The 11,914-nt window shown below is 41.0% G+C and overlaps 1 long non-coding RNA gene across 1 annotated transcript in view; it reads right to left on the minus strand.

Moving 5' to 3' along the window:
- The window catches only part of LOC113260925 (uncharacterized), a 106,292-nt gene extending 94,498 nt beyond the window's left edge, over positions 1-11,794 (minus strand). Inside the window, exon 1 of the long non-coding RNA XR_003318153.4 lies at positions 11,484-11,794. This is a non-coding gene — a long non-coding RNA (uncharacterized LOC113260925). The remainder of the gene's footprint in view (positions 1-11,483) is intronic.
- Between the last annotated feature and the right edge of the window lie 120 nt (positions 11,795-11,914).

An 11,914-nucleotide genomic window follows, 5' to 3' on the forward strand; every position in this document is an offset into this window, starting at 1 on the left:
TTACCCTCTAGAGCAGTGTTACTGAAGTGTGGTCCAGGGGCCACTGCATGCACCAGCACCACCCACGTGCTCGTGAAAATGCAAATGCTGATTCAGTGAGTCTTAGCTGGGCCCCATGAATTTGTGTGTTAAATAAGCAAGGAGACAATCCATATTTATACACACTACAGCTTAAGTACCTGCATTATAGGATACACTATTATGGCTTGCATAAAAACTCTTGAGTAATTGTGAAGTTATCTGCTTTGATAGCCAAATGACATCAAACCATTTCAAAAGAGAGTCAGAATTATAAACCTACCATTTTACTTTATGAGGACAGTAACAGCGTTAAACACATATAAGCCTTTCAAAATATTCCCCCTTCATAATTCAAAAACTTAGCGCTGGCTCTCATAACTAAATGGGTCAAAGCAAGGTCAGTTTTCTTTCTTAAAGGTTTTAGCACACAAAAAGGTCTTTGAACTGGAAGTGAGCACAAGGACAGCTGGGTACAGAGGAGATGTTTCTTGATCTAGGTGTTAGTTACAAAGTTGTGTTCTTTGTGAAAATTCATCAAGCTAAACAATTGTGATATGTGAACATTTCTGTATACAGAGTGTCCTTCAAAAAAATTTAATTGACCTTTTAAAAAATACAACCTTTTGAGGAGTTTTATAAAAAACATAGTATTTCTTGCCTTTCAAGTTATTAACCTTCAGGTGTTGATGGCTGTTGAACTTAAATGGTCATTCTTATATACATTGCTTTTGGAGGATATAAATAGATGCAAGCCTTTTGGAAAGCAATTTGACAATCCTTACCTGGCCAAAGGTTTTAAAACAATCATACACCCGTTGACCTAGTAATTCCACTTCTCAGAATCTATCCCAAGGAAATAATCTTCAATATGGGAAAGCTCAACTCCCAACATGCAAAATATAAACCCAAAAAAATAATCAAAATACGGGAACTATTAAGTGAATTGTGATACATCTATCTGCTAATATTTATACACTGGTGGTAAAAGTAAAAAGGAAAACAAGGAAATATTTTTGAAACGTTAAAACAAGACCAGATTGTTAGACTAAGTATTACACTATATGTAAGTTGATTCTCCAAAATAACAACAAAAGACCCAGGGGAGGTGGGGTGAAGTCTTAAAACCAAAGAAAGCAAGCCTAGCCCTCCAGAGAGTCTCCTCCACGAGCCAGTCAGAGCATTCCCTGAAGCTAGAACCCCACGGTGCTCCATTCACACAAAGAGCTCAACGCCAGGAACCTGGCTCGGCTACTCTGAGGAAAGGGCGTGAAGAGATCCCAAAGAACAAAGTGTTCTGCTTCACTGCCACCCAGGAACCAAAGCAAGAGCGTGACAGCCCAGCCAACATTCACCAAGGTGCGGTCAGTGCAACATTTGGCCACTGTTTTCCTGATACAGATAGCTACGGAATTAGAATTCTCCAGCTGCTCAAAAATAAAGGAGCTTTCCCTGAGCCCCAGCGGGCCTGAGGGGAGTTAGAAGATCAGACTGCCACTGTCGCTTTCCCTTCACAGCAATGTTGTTGCGCTGAAGACATTCTCCAATCCAGCTCTCCCTGTTTACAGATAAGGAAACTGAGGTCCAGAACAGACTTCTCTTCTCAGGTCACAAAATTATTTTAAGCCAGAACCAGAGAGCTATTATCCCTCTTCCCCATGTGTCCTGATGATGAGTCTGAATATATATATATTCTAATTACTGCAACCTATTTATATTTCCCAATCTTCAGATACTCACCTACCGCCCTCATGATTCTGCCGTATCTATACGTTATTATTCACTGTATATTTTCTTTAAATCTACCCATTTTTCCATACACAAACTTAGCTTCAGTCTAAGCAACAGTATCCATAAAATCATGAATGAGATATGCATTTTCCTAACACATAAAAATAAATACATATCTACCTCAATTACAATGTTTGTCTCTGAACCACTCCCCCAAATAATAAATTATCCTTTGCATATTGGGAAAGATCCCCTGAGTGAATTCCAAGGAATTCTAATCCGTATCATGTTAATAGGTGTTACTGATGAAAGAATGCATGATCACATAAACCTGGGGGAAGTTAACTAAAACAAAGTTAAACAGTTTTGAATTTTTTAAATTGTCACACATCTCAGGGCCTTTTGTAACAATATGCAATGAGACTTTCTAACAGGGGAATAGAGTACAGCATCTCCAAAACGTATTTGACCATGAAAGCCTTTCTTCTAGACAGGATGGGTACCGAAAACAGGTTCTATGCCGTATTAATTTTCAAAAAGTTAGTTTTTCTTTTTGAGTCCATAGGTTATACAAATAGATACTGTAAACAATAATTTACACCGTATCCTTATTAGCATATTCAAAATATTTTTATAGTGGTAAAAGAGAATAGGGAGGAAAACATAATATTTCCTCTTGTCATTCTCGAAGGGTTGGTCTCTCAGGAAAGGTAACACAGCTTGTCCAGAATGAAACACCTGCAATGATATTGGGCATTCTAAAAGAATATAAATAACTTCTAACAAGTCATCCAAACCTTCTACATTATTAATAGTAGTTAATGACACACAGGCTTTCCATGCAGGTTTGTATTGGTTGCCTTCGGGGTTTGTAGATGGAACTTCATGAGTGACAGGCCCATAACATCAGATTTGATCTATGGGTGTGACTCTTAAGAAAATGTGTACCTTTTTTTTTACTACCCAGTCATTTTCTTTTTTTTCTTCTTTCTCTCTCTCTCTCTCTCTCTCTCTCTCTCTCTCTCCCCTTGGTCCTTCCCCTCTTTCCTCCCTTCTTTGCTTTTTCCCACAGTCCCCCTTCAAATGCTTTGATATACAACACTGAATTTTTGTCTTCTTTGGGCATTCTTATCTTCAAGTGTTTGTGTTATCATGGAGAAAATATCCCATAGTTACTAAGCTAATGCTTTTTTAAATATTGTTTTATCTGAGTATAGTTGACAATGTTACGTTGGTTTCAGGTGTACAACACAGTGATTCAGCTTCTCTACACATTGTGCTCTGCTCACCGCAAGTGCAGCTACCATCTGTCACCATAACACGCTGCCACCCTATCATCGACTGTATTCCTTCTGCTGTGTCTTTTATTCTCGTGACTTATTCATTCCATAGCTGGCAGCCTGTGTCTCCCACTGCCCTTCCCCCATTTTGCCCCTCCCCCCCTTCCCTCCGGCTACCATCAGTCTGTTCTGTTCTTATGGGTCTGATTCTTTTTGTTTGTTTTAAACTAATGCTTTAAAGCCAAAGGGTATGAATATTTCTTTCCACTGCATTTTCAAATAAAATGAAGAACTAAGACTCAAAGCAAAGAAAATGCTAATACCCTTTCTTCAGTACTCATGTTAATGAAATTGAGTATTAAATTAATACAGAAGAATGCTGATGTTAAGAAAGTGTTTCTTCATCCAACCATACACCAATTCGGACCACTTTGAGTATATTACTCTTAAATACTATTTCCCAACCACCAAAGTTTCAATGTATTCTTCCTTCCTCCATACCTTACAGAAGTTATCAACTTATCAAGTGAATTTTTTTAAGATTTATTTATTTATTTGAGAAAGAGAGAGAGAGCCCGCACGGACGTGAGCGTGTACAAGCAGGGGAAGGGGTAGAGGGAGAGGAGACAAGCAGACTCCCTGCTGAGCGGGATGAGCCCTAGGTGGGGCTCCATCCGAAATCATGACCTCGGGCACTGCACTGCATTCATAATGAAGAAATAATGAATAAATAAATAGCATTTTACCCTTTTGATAAAGGAGATAAACGAGTTTGATTTGTATAAATATAATTAAAAATATATATTCTACTTTATACAAGTGAGAACTGTTAAAATACACAAGAGCAAAAGATAAAATAGATATAATTAATAAATGTTTGATCCTTTAGGGAAATATTCCCCAAAGGGCTCTATTATTTTAGCAAACTTCTATGCTATAGGTTTTAAATAATTCAATTTTCCAAATATTCATTTTTGTGTACATTTAGACTGAACAAAGTGAAGTTCGGTTCACATGATTGCAATTCATCTTTTTTTCAATCATTTACTCCCTACTTGGCTCCCAAAATTCTATTTGAGGTCCTGGAAGATTTAGCCAGTTCGAGCTGAAAACATTCAGACTTACATGCCACAGTTTGACCCACCCCAAGTCCCTGACTTGCAAATGTGGGTATTCTGCATAAAGTCATTTGTTACTTCACAGTATCTTATAGGTGAATATGCTTTGCAAGACCCTCTATCCCGTGTGAGATTTTTTTTCTAGCTACATAGTTTATGATCATGATCTCTCTCCTGCTACACCCATTTCACATTCTCTTCATACAAAGTCTGCCCTCCAAAGCAAAAAGTCCGGATAAAAGATCTTTATAGCCCTTCCATAATCTAGGCAAAAAGGACCCCACACACATACCGTCACAGGTTTACAAAACCACCATCTACTAGGGGCTCTTAAAGCCAACTCTGTACACATCACATGCTAGATCGAGCACGGCAAATGAGTTTCATTCCTAGTAAATTGGTGGTGGGCCCTTAAAGAAAAGAGTGATGTTACTGATTAGCAATGTCTGTAATGAGTCTAGAATGACAAAAAGGGACAGATGATCTCTTTCTAGCCCCCACCCCCATCCCTGAGTTTATGCTAATCTTTCTTGATTATGCCCATTCCCACACCATCTCCCATAAAAGAGATGTACCAAATGAAATTTTCTTACTCACTTTACATCCTGATAGAGCTGCAGGGGCAATAATGCCAACTCCCTTGGCGGTTTACCAGAAGCTTATTTAAGATAAATATAAAGGGCTTAGTATAACATATGGCTTATAGTTTATACTCGATCAATGCTTTTTCATCTTACGGACACCACTCTCCACTATAAGCTCAACTGAAGCAGGAAAGTTGATTTGGCCTCTGTCTGTGAACAGAGCAAGCCAGAGCTTCAAAAAGTATTCGATCATTTAAATGTCATAGAAATTGTTATCGATCCCCCTGCTAGTTGCAGAAGTGGTAACCTACTCCACATAGAATAGAAAACTAAAATAAGTGGCTATAAACTCAAATCAGAAACACTGTGAATTTTCTACTTCCTGCTTTTTGCACCTGCATCCTAGGGGGGCAGGGATGGCGGGTGTTTAGACTGACTATACCATTATGATTCAGAGAGGTTTTACCTGTATCCTTTATTAAAATATGGTAGCCTTTTGTTTGTTTGTTTTTCAAGGGATGGACTGAAGTGTTTAGGAGTGGGCCCCTCCCCAGTGCTGGGGAAGGAGACTGTAATTCTGTGGTCAATAACTTGCACTCTCTGTCCTAGCACTTACAAGCTCTGTGATTTTGAAAAATTGGGGCGCCTGGCTGGCTCAGTCAGTGGAGCATGCAACTTGATCTCGGGGTTGTGAGTATGAGCCCCACATTGGGCGTGGAGATTACTTAAAAACAAAACCTTTAAAAAAAAAGAAAAAAAATTACTTCTCTGGTTCAGCATCCTAATTTGTAACATAGGGCAAAAAAATTCACCAAAAACTGTGCACATTGCCTGGTACATGGTAAGTGCTTAATAAATGTTAGTTATTGATATTGTTGATAGAGAAATGGAAAGGGTGGGGAGAAAAAGAAAGAGGGAAGATCTGCTTGGCTTCTTTCACAAGGTGTCTGGGTTCCTGGTTGTCTAGATCCCAGGGTTTGTGGATTTAAGGCTCCACAGGTGACTGCTGTTCTCAGGAGGCTCGGTGGGGACCCTTTGTTGCAGGGCAGGGAGGGGCTGTGTAAAGGAAAGCTCTCAATATTGAGCCTTCATTTGAATTATAGGAAAGCTTTTATCATTATTATGGATGGAAGGGGGAAATGAGATGTTAGCATATGCCCTAAGCTTAAAATGCCACTACAATTAACACATTAGCTCAGGGATTATAGAGTTGATACTGGTTCTGCAAGGGAAATGATTCCCTCAAATTTCGAAAAATAAACAAGAGATCCACAAACCTCCACACAGTGGTGTAAGGGTTACTTGGGCAGAACTGATAAATTCCTGAAATAGGAATTTCTGATAAATACAGCTTTTCTAAAGGTACAGATCTCAGGCTTCTTTCTCTAAAAGTGGTGTTTGTGGAAATCAGTAAAATAGCAGATGCAACCTTCTAACCCTCTTGTACAGATCTCATCTTAGAAAAACACAAGGAGGGGCACCTGGCTGGCTCTTGATTTTGGGGTCGTGAGTTCGAGCCCCACATTGGGTGTAGAGATTACTTAAATAAATTAAACAAGAAAGAAAGAAAGAAAGAAAGAAAGAAAGAAAGAAAGAGAAAAAGAAAAGAAAAGAAAAGAAAAGAAAAGAAAAGAAAGACGCAGGGGGAAAAAGTCAATGCAAAAACACATTTTGTCGAAGTTCTAAGAAAGTAAACTAACCCTTAAAAACAGCAAGGAAAAATCCTTGAAATATACGAATTACTGAATTTTTAAAAATATATCTTTAGATCTTTCCTCTGTTAAGACTCACCTTTGGCAAAGGCTAAAAGATTTGCTTTGGGGTTAAAAGCTGAATGGTTTGTCACCTAAGCCAAAAAGAGAGATCCCAGACTTTCTCTGACAACCTGGGATTTATGGACACTTCATAAAATGGGCATTTCTAGCACCACGCCCTCAAGTTCAGGTGACTGTACAGTGTGCAAGAAACCAAAGGAGTCTGTAAACAGGATCTCCAAAATTATGGGCATCCAGGTAAAAACCTTATCTAGTGTATAACCTCCTCAAGAGGAAAATATATTTTATTTCTTTTCTTTTAGGGGGATTTTTTTTTAAGTGTTCAACTTGGGAAACAAAAGATGAGATGCAAGCCAGGAAAAGGAAGACAAAACTAAATAATTCTTTTTATAGTGTGTTTGGCTGCAAAAAATCATTTTAATCCACAGGCACAATACTCAAGTGAGAAGTGTTATGGAAATTTAAATTAGGGGCACCTGGATGGCTCAGTCTGTAGAGCGTGCAACTCTTGATCCCAGGGTTCTGAGTTCAAGCCCCACGTAGGATGTAGAGATTACTTAAAAATAAAATCGTTAAAAAAAAAACCAATAAAGTCTAAATTGAACACATATAGTTTAGAGGGAATTGCACTTTAGACAATGCGCTGCCAGTGTTCTTTTAAAAACGCTGCAGCACTGGTGTAACATGACCGGAGATGAAGACAAATGATTAACACAGCAAGACAAATTTTGAGAAGTATATTCTGTTCTTTCAGCTACTAAAATTTCACAAATTTTTTTTACTTCTTAACATCTGATACCTTGTACTAATTCACGATTGAGAGAAAAAAATCCATAGTTGGTGCTCGGCCCACACATTAGATAACCTCAAAGTGTACTCGCTCTTCTATTAGATTCAATGACTCTTTCTGCAAAAATGCTTTCAGTAAATTTTATTGCTCTTTTTAATATATAATCTATTACTTCATAGGAAAATAGACACTCAAAATAACTTGGCATCAGATAATTGTATTTAAAATTGCTTTTTTATGTGAACCCTCAAATCTCATTTCTTGTTAGATCAAACACTGTAGCTATTTAAAAAAAAAAAAAAAGATTTACGTTTTCTTACAAAATTAGCTTCCCACCTAATTCATTTACTTTGAAGGAGGTGACCTGCCTCAGACTTTCATATCTTCAGACCTTCTTAAACTACAGTAGAGTTTCAACTCAGAATTTGAGCATGCTTTCTGATCGACACCCATCAAGCTAGAGGTCAAGGAGCAGGCCAGTCCAGAGACTAATTTTGGCTTGAATTTCAACAAATGGCAATCCTACTTCATTTTGCCCTCTGCTCCCCAATTAAGAGCTTTGAACTTTTGTTGCAGGGGCTCACTAAGCATCATACACCCTCAATTGATGGATCCTCTCAAGTCACATGTTCCTCCTTTCAACTGGCCTGGACGGATGCCTCAGAGAGCTCGGTGGGTGTGAGAAGAAACTGAAATATAATCAGATGGTCCATCTTCCTATAGAATTGACTCCTGAATGAGTAAGACTTTCCCTCTCCACCTAGACCCTCAAAAATGGACAACACTAAGTAATCAATCCTCTTTCTTTGCCCATTGGCCTACCCACAGTGGGAGTGCAGTAGAAATACTTGAGAAAAAAAGAGGGGGAAAATTAAAAGGGTAGAAAGCCATCCCTTTGAGGAGTAAAACTGCTGGAGAAGGAAGCAACCCAAAGGAGTCAGTTGATGGCAACCGGCCTCCACAGCAGTTAATTTATGGCCACAAGATGTTGGGGAGTTAAGCACAATACTGACATGTGCACAAACTCCAGGCTCTAGACTCAGCCCAAATTCATTGTCAGAAAATGGTAATAATTGCAGACCACACATTTGAAACATATCACTAAAAAGGGAGGGCAGTCACTGGAGGGCCACAACCACAACCATATGACCTCTCCTCATGCCCAAGGTCAGGTTAGTGCCACACTTGTCATCCACTGAACCAACTGGGTGAACACACGGAAGGCAAATGTGTCCAAGGGCACTGTGTTATTTGCACCAGAGAGATGCCTTTTTCACTGTTTTTAGTATCCACATGGCCTGTCAGGAAAGACGGACAGCAACCACAATTCACACAGATTTGCTACATGAATGTTAGTGCTTTAGGAATGCTCCAAGGTCTGGCCAGGTCAGGCTTAGGAAGGGACCCAGGCCAGATCTGATTTATCCTGCTGCCTTTCTTCCAGGAATTACCTCTTCCTTACCCATTCCTTTGATCCAAGAAGGACTCAACCTAGTCAAAGGGAATGTGGTTGGTAGCCTCCAAGCAGCCTTTGCTTTTAAACAGCTTCCCACCCTTGGGGTGTCTTCTCAAAAGAGGAGTCAAATAATTAGCTAAAACAGAGCAATCACACTGACCAGTCAGGCAATTCTTAGACTAAATCAAACCTCCAAAGGGGATTTAACAACAGTTCTAAAGAATTGAACCCCGGTCTTCCAGTGCAGAGAAGTCAGGATTGAGGTGAAAACTGCAAGGGAGGATAGAAAACAACTTTTAGAATAAAAACCTCTTCATTGAAATATACAAACAATGACAAGAATTGTCAACATGTTCATGAAAATTCTTCATTTCCTTTTGCAGTGTAGATTCCTGGCATAGCATGAGAGGAATTGAACTACAATGTCCCAGTTTTCCAAATTAAGAAAATAAAATAATTGTTTCCCTAACCTTCAAATTCTACTTCTGAAGGCTAAACTTAAGCTTTAAGAATCATACACCAAAAGAGGGTACAGGTGGGGCGCCTGGGTGGCACAGCGGTTGGGTGTCTGCCTTCGGCTCAGGGCGTGATCCCGGCGTTATGGGATCGAGCCCCACATCAGGCTCCTCCACTATGAGCCTGCTTCTTCTTCTCCCACTCCCCCTGCTTGTGTTCCCTCTCTCACTGGCTGTTTCTATCTCTGTCAAATAAATAAATAAAATCTTTAAAAAAAAAAAAAAAAGAGAGAGAGAGAGTACAGGTAAACCTCATTAAGCTTTTTCCATCTGGTGTCCTCGTTTCTCATTTATGTCAATCTTCCTAGAACTACTGTGGAAAGAAAATTTAAAGGACCAGTAAAAAAAGATAGTTCCATTGACAACAAGCCCAGCTTATCAATGACATACTAAAACCTGTAACCTCACTAATCATTTCAGCGGTGTGCCTCAATTGTTATATACATCCTTAAAAATTTAACAAGTACCAGGATGCCTGGGTGGCTCAATCAGTTAAACATCTGCCTTTGGCTCAGGTCATGATCCCACAGTCCTAGAATGGAGTCCTGCATTGGGCTCCTTGCTCAGCGGGGAGTCTGCTTCTCCCTCTGCCTGCCATTCCTCCTGCTTGTGTGTTCTCTCTCTCTCTCTCTCTGACAAAAAAATAAATAAAATCTTAAAAAAAAATTTAACAAGTACCAATCCTGTTTTCCACCTGAGGAACTTGAAATGGAAAGAAAACTGGAAAAAATATTTTTATTAGCATAAAATGAGTATAAGTGGAACTTCCCACCTCCACTTCATATATTTACTGATAACCACCTGACACGGTGACAGTGATGCAATGTGGTTAGGGAAGAATGGGGGTAGAATGTGCAGTTTCCTTTTTCTAGTGTTGACTTGTTTTCAGTGCTGACACAACCCTAGAGGTGACTACTCAAAGAAAGCATAGACAACAGAGATGGTTATTATGGTGATTGAGAGAGGACTGAGAAACTGACCAACTGCCAGCAATTTTTTTTTATATATTCCTTCCAAATCGCCGATATTCATGAGGAAATGGCATAAACAATAGAATAATGCTATACTGATATATTCATATGGTATCTTTACAAGTGATTCCAGGTATTTCATGTCCTGTAATTAGCTGAAGTCTGGAATGCCCTCTCTGGTTCTCCTACTGCTCATTTGTTACTGTGCCATTAGACAGTAACAGGAGAACCAGATCAATTCTTAGTAGGTTTGTTTATTCATGAAATAACATTTAAGGAATGAATACCTGCTTATCAGATAAAAGAATTATTTGCTTAATCTATGAGGGGATGCAGTATGTTAAAATGCATGTATCCGGCACTTGGAAACAGATTTTTCTAGTAATTTAAAAGGCCCACAAAATCTCTTAATGGTTTAAAAAAAAAAAAAAAAAACAAAACAAACAAACAAAAAACGGTGAAGCAGTTATAATTACACCATGGAGTTTTGCAATCGTTTCTTTTTTGTTTTCAGTCCTCATTTTAGGAACCAGAGTACAAACAAGTGAATAATGAGTTTACAAAGACACTGTTCCCAGCACCAAATAAGTCAAACTGTTATTTAAAGAAAAAAGGTAGAACAATGAGGCGGTTCCAAGAGTTAATCATGGAGATAATGACTGTCGAATTCCTTCACTGGAAAAACTTTCAAATCCCCGTCGCACCCTCCATCTGCCAGCCGTTCAAAGGATTCGTGGTGAAAAGTGTCCAACATGAACACAACAGGGCCAAGGCTCGAAGCTCAGACTGCCGTTCTTACTGGGAGGGGCAGTTCCCGGGAGGAGGAGAAAGATCTCCGGTGTTACACAGCCCTCCCACCCTAACTCTCCCACGTGGTACCTGCGGGTCACTTGTCTCCACAGCCGTAGGGTTCCGCCACCAGGGTGGAGAGAGGCTGTGGTTCCGTCTCTCTCTCACTCTGTTGTTGGGGTTTTTTTGGTTTTTTTTTTTGCCCGGGGATGCCCAACGGAGCGAAGCCCACATCCTGGGCACTGCCAACCAACTACTTTCCTGGATGGACTGTAATTACTTTCGGAGGATAGATTCTTCGTTGTTTCCCCTGCCCAAGCCTGGCACGCGCCCGCCCATCCACGCGCCCCGTCGGGTGCGCTCTCCCGACTTCGAACCCAGGGCCGCGCGCGCGCACGCACCGCACTACCCCGCTGTACCTCTCCCGGGGCCCCGCGCGGGCGCGCACACACACACCTGGGCCGCTGTAAGGTGGAGTTCTAAAGCAGTCGACCTCCTTTCCCAGCACCCAGATGTTGAGATCCACGTGCAGAAGGTGCGAGAAATAGCTCACTCGGGGCGGGAGGCAATGGAGCAGAAGAGATGCTGGTTTCAGAGTTAGTCCCCTGTGGAAGCCGAGCTCGCAGTGGATAAGAGGGTTCCTGGGAGAGCACCACGTCTTCCCTGGGTCCCCGCCGACGGCGGCACTCGGCACCCTAGCCTGAGGCGCGCGCGCATGTCTTCGCGACCCCAGCCCCGAGGAGGCGGGGCCAGCCGCGGGGAGCCGGCCTCGCGCGCAGCTCGGAACCCCGCCTCCAGGCCGGCGCGCGGCCTCGCGGCGCAGAGGACGGAGGACACGCCCCGCCCCCTTCCCGGCCGGCCAATGGACGCCCGGGCCGCGCACTGTG

The sequence above is a fragment of the Ursus arctos genome, unplaced genomic scaffold (assembly GCF_023065955.2).
Source record: "Ursus arctos isolate Adak ecotype North America unplaced genomic scaffold, UrsArc2.0 scaffold_15, whole genome shotgun sequence".
Classification (NCBI taxonomy): domain Eukaryota; kingdom Metazoa; phylum Chordata; class Mammalia; order Carnivora; family Ursidae; genus Ursus; species Ursus arctos.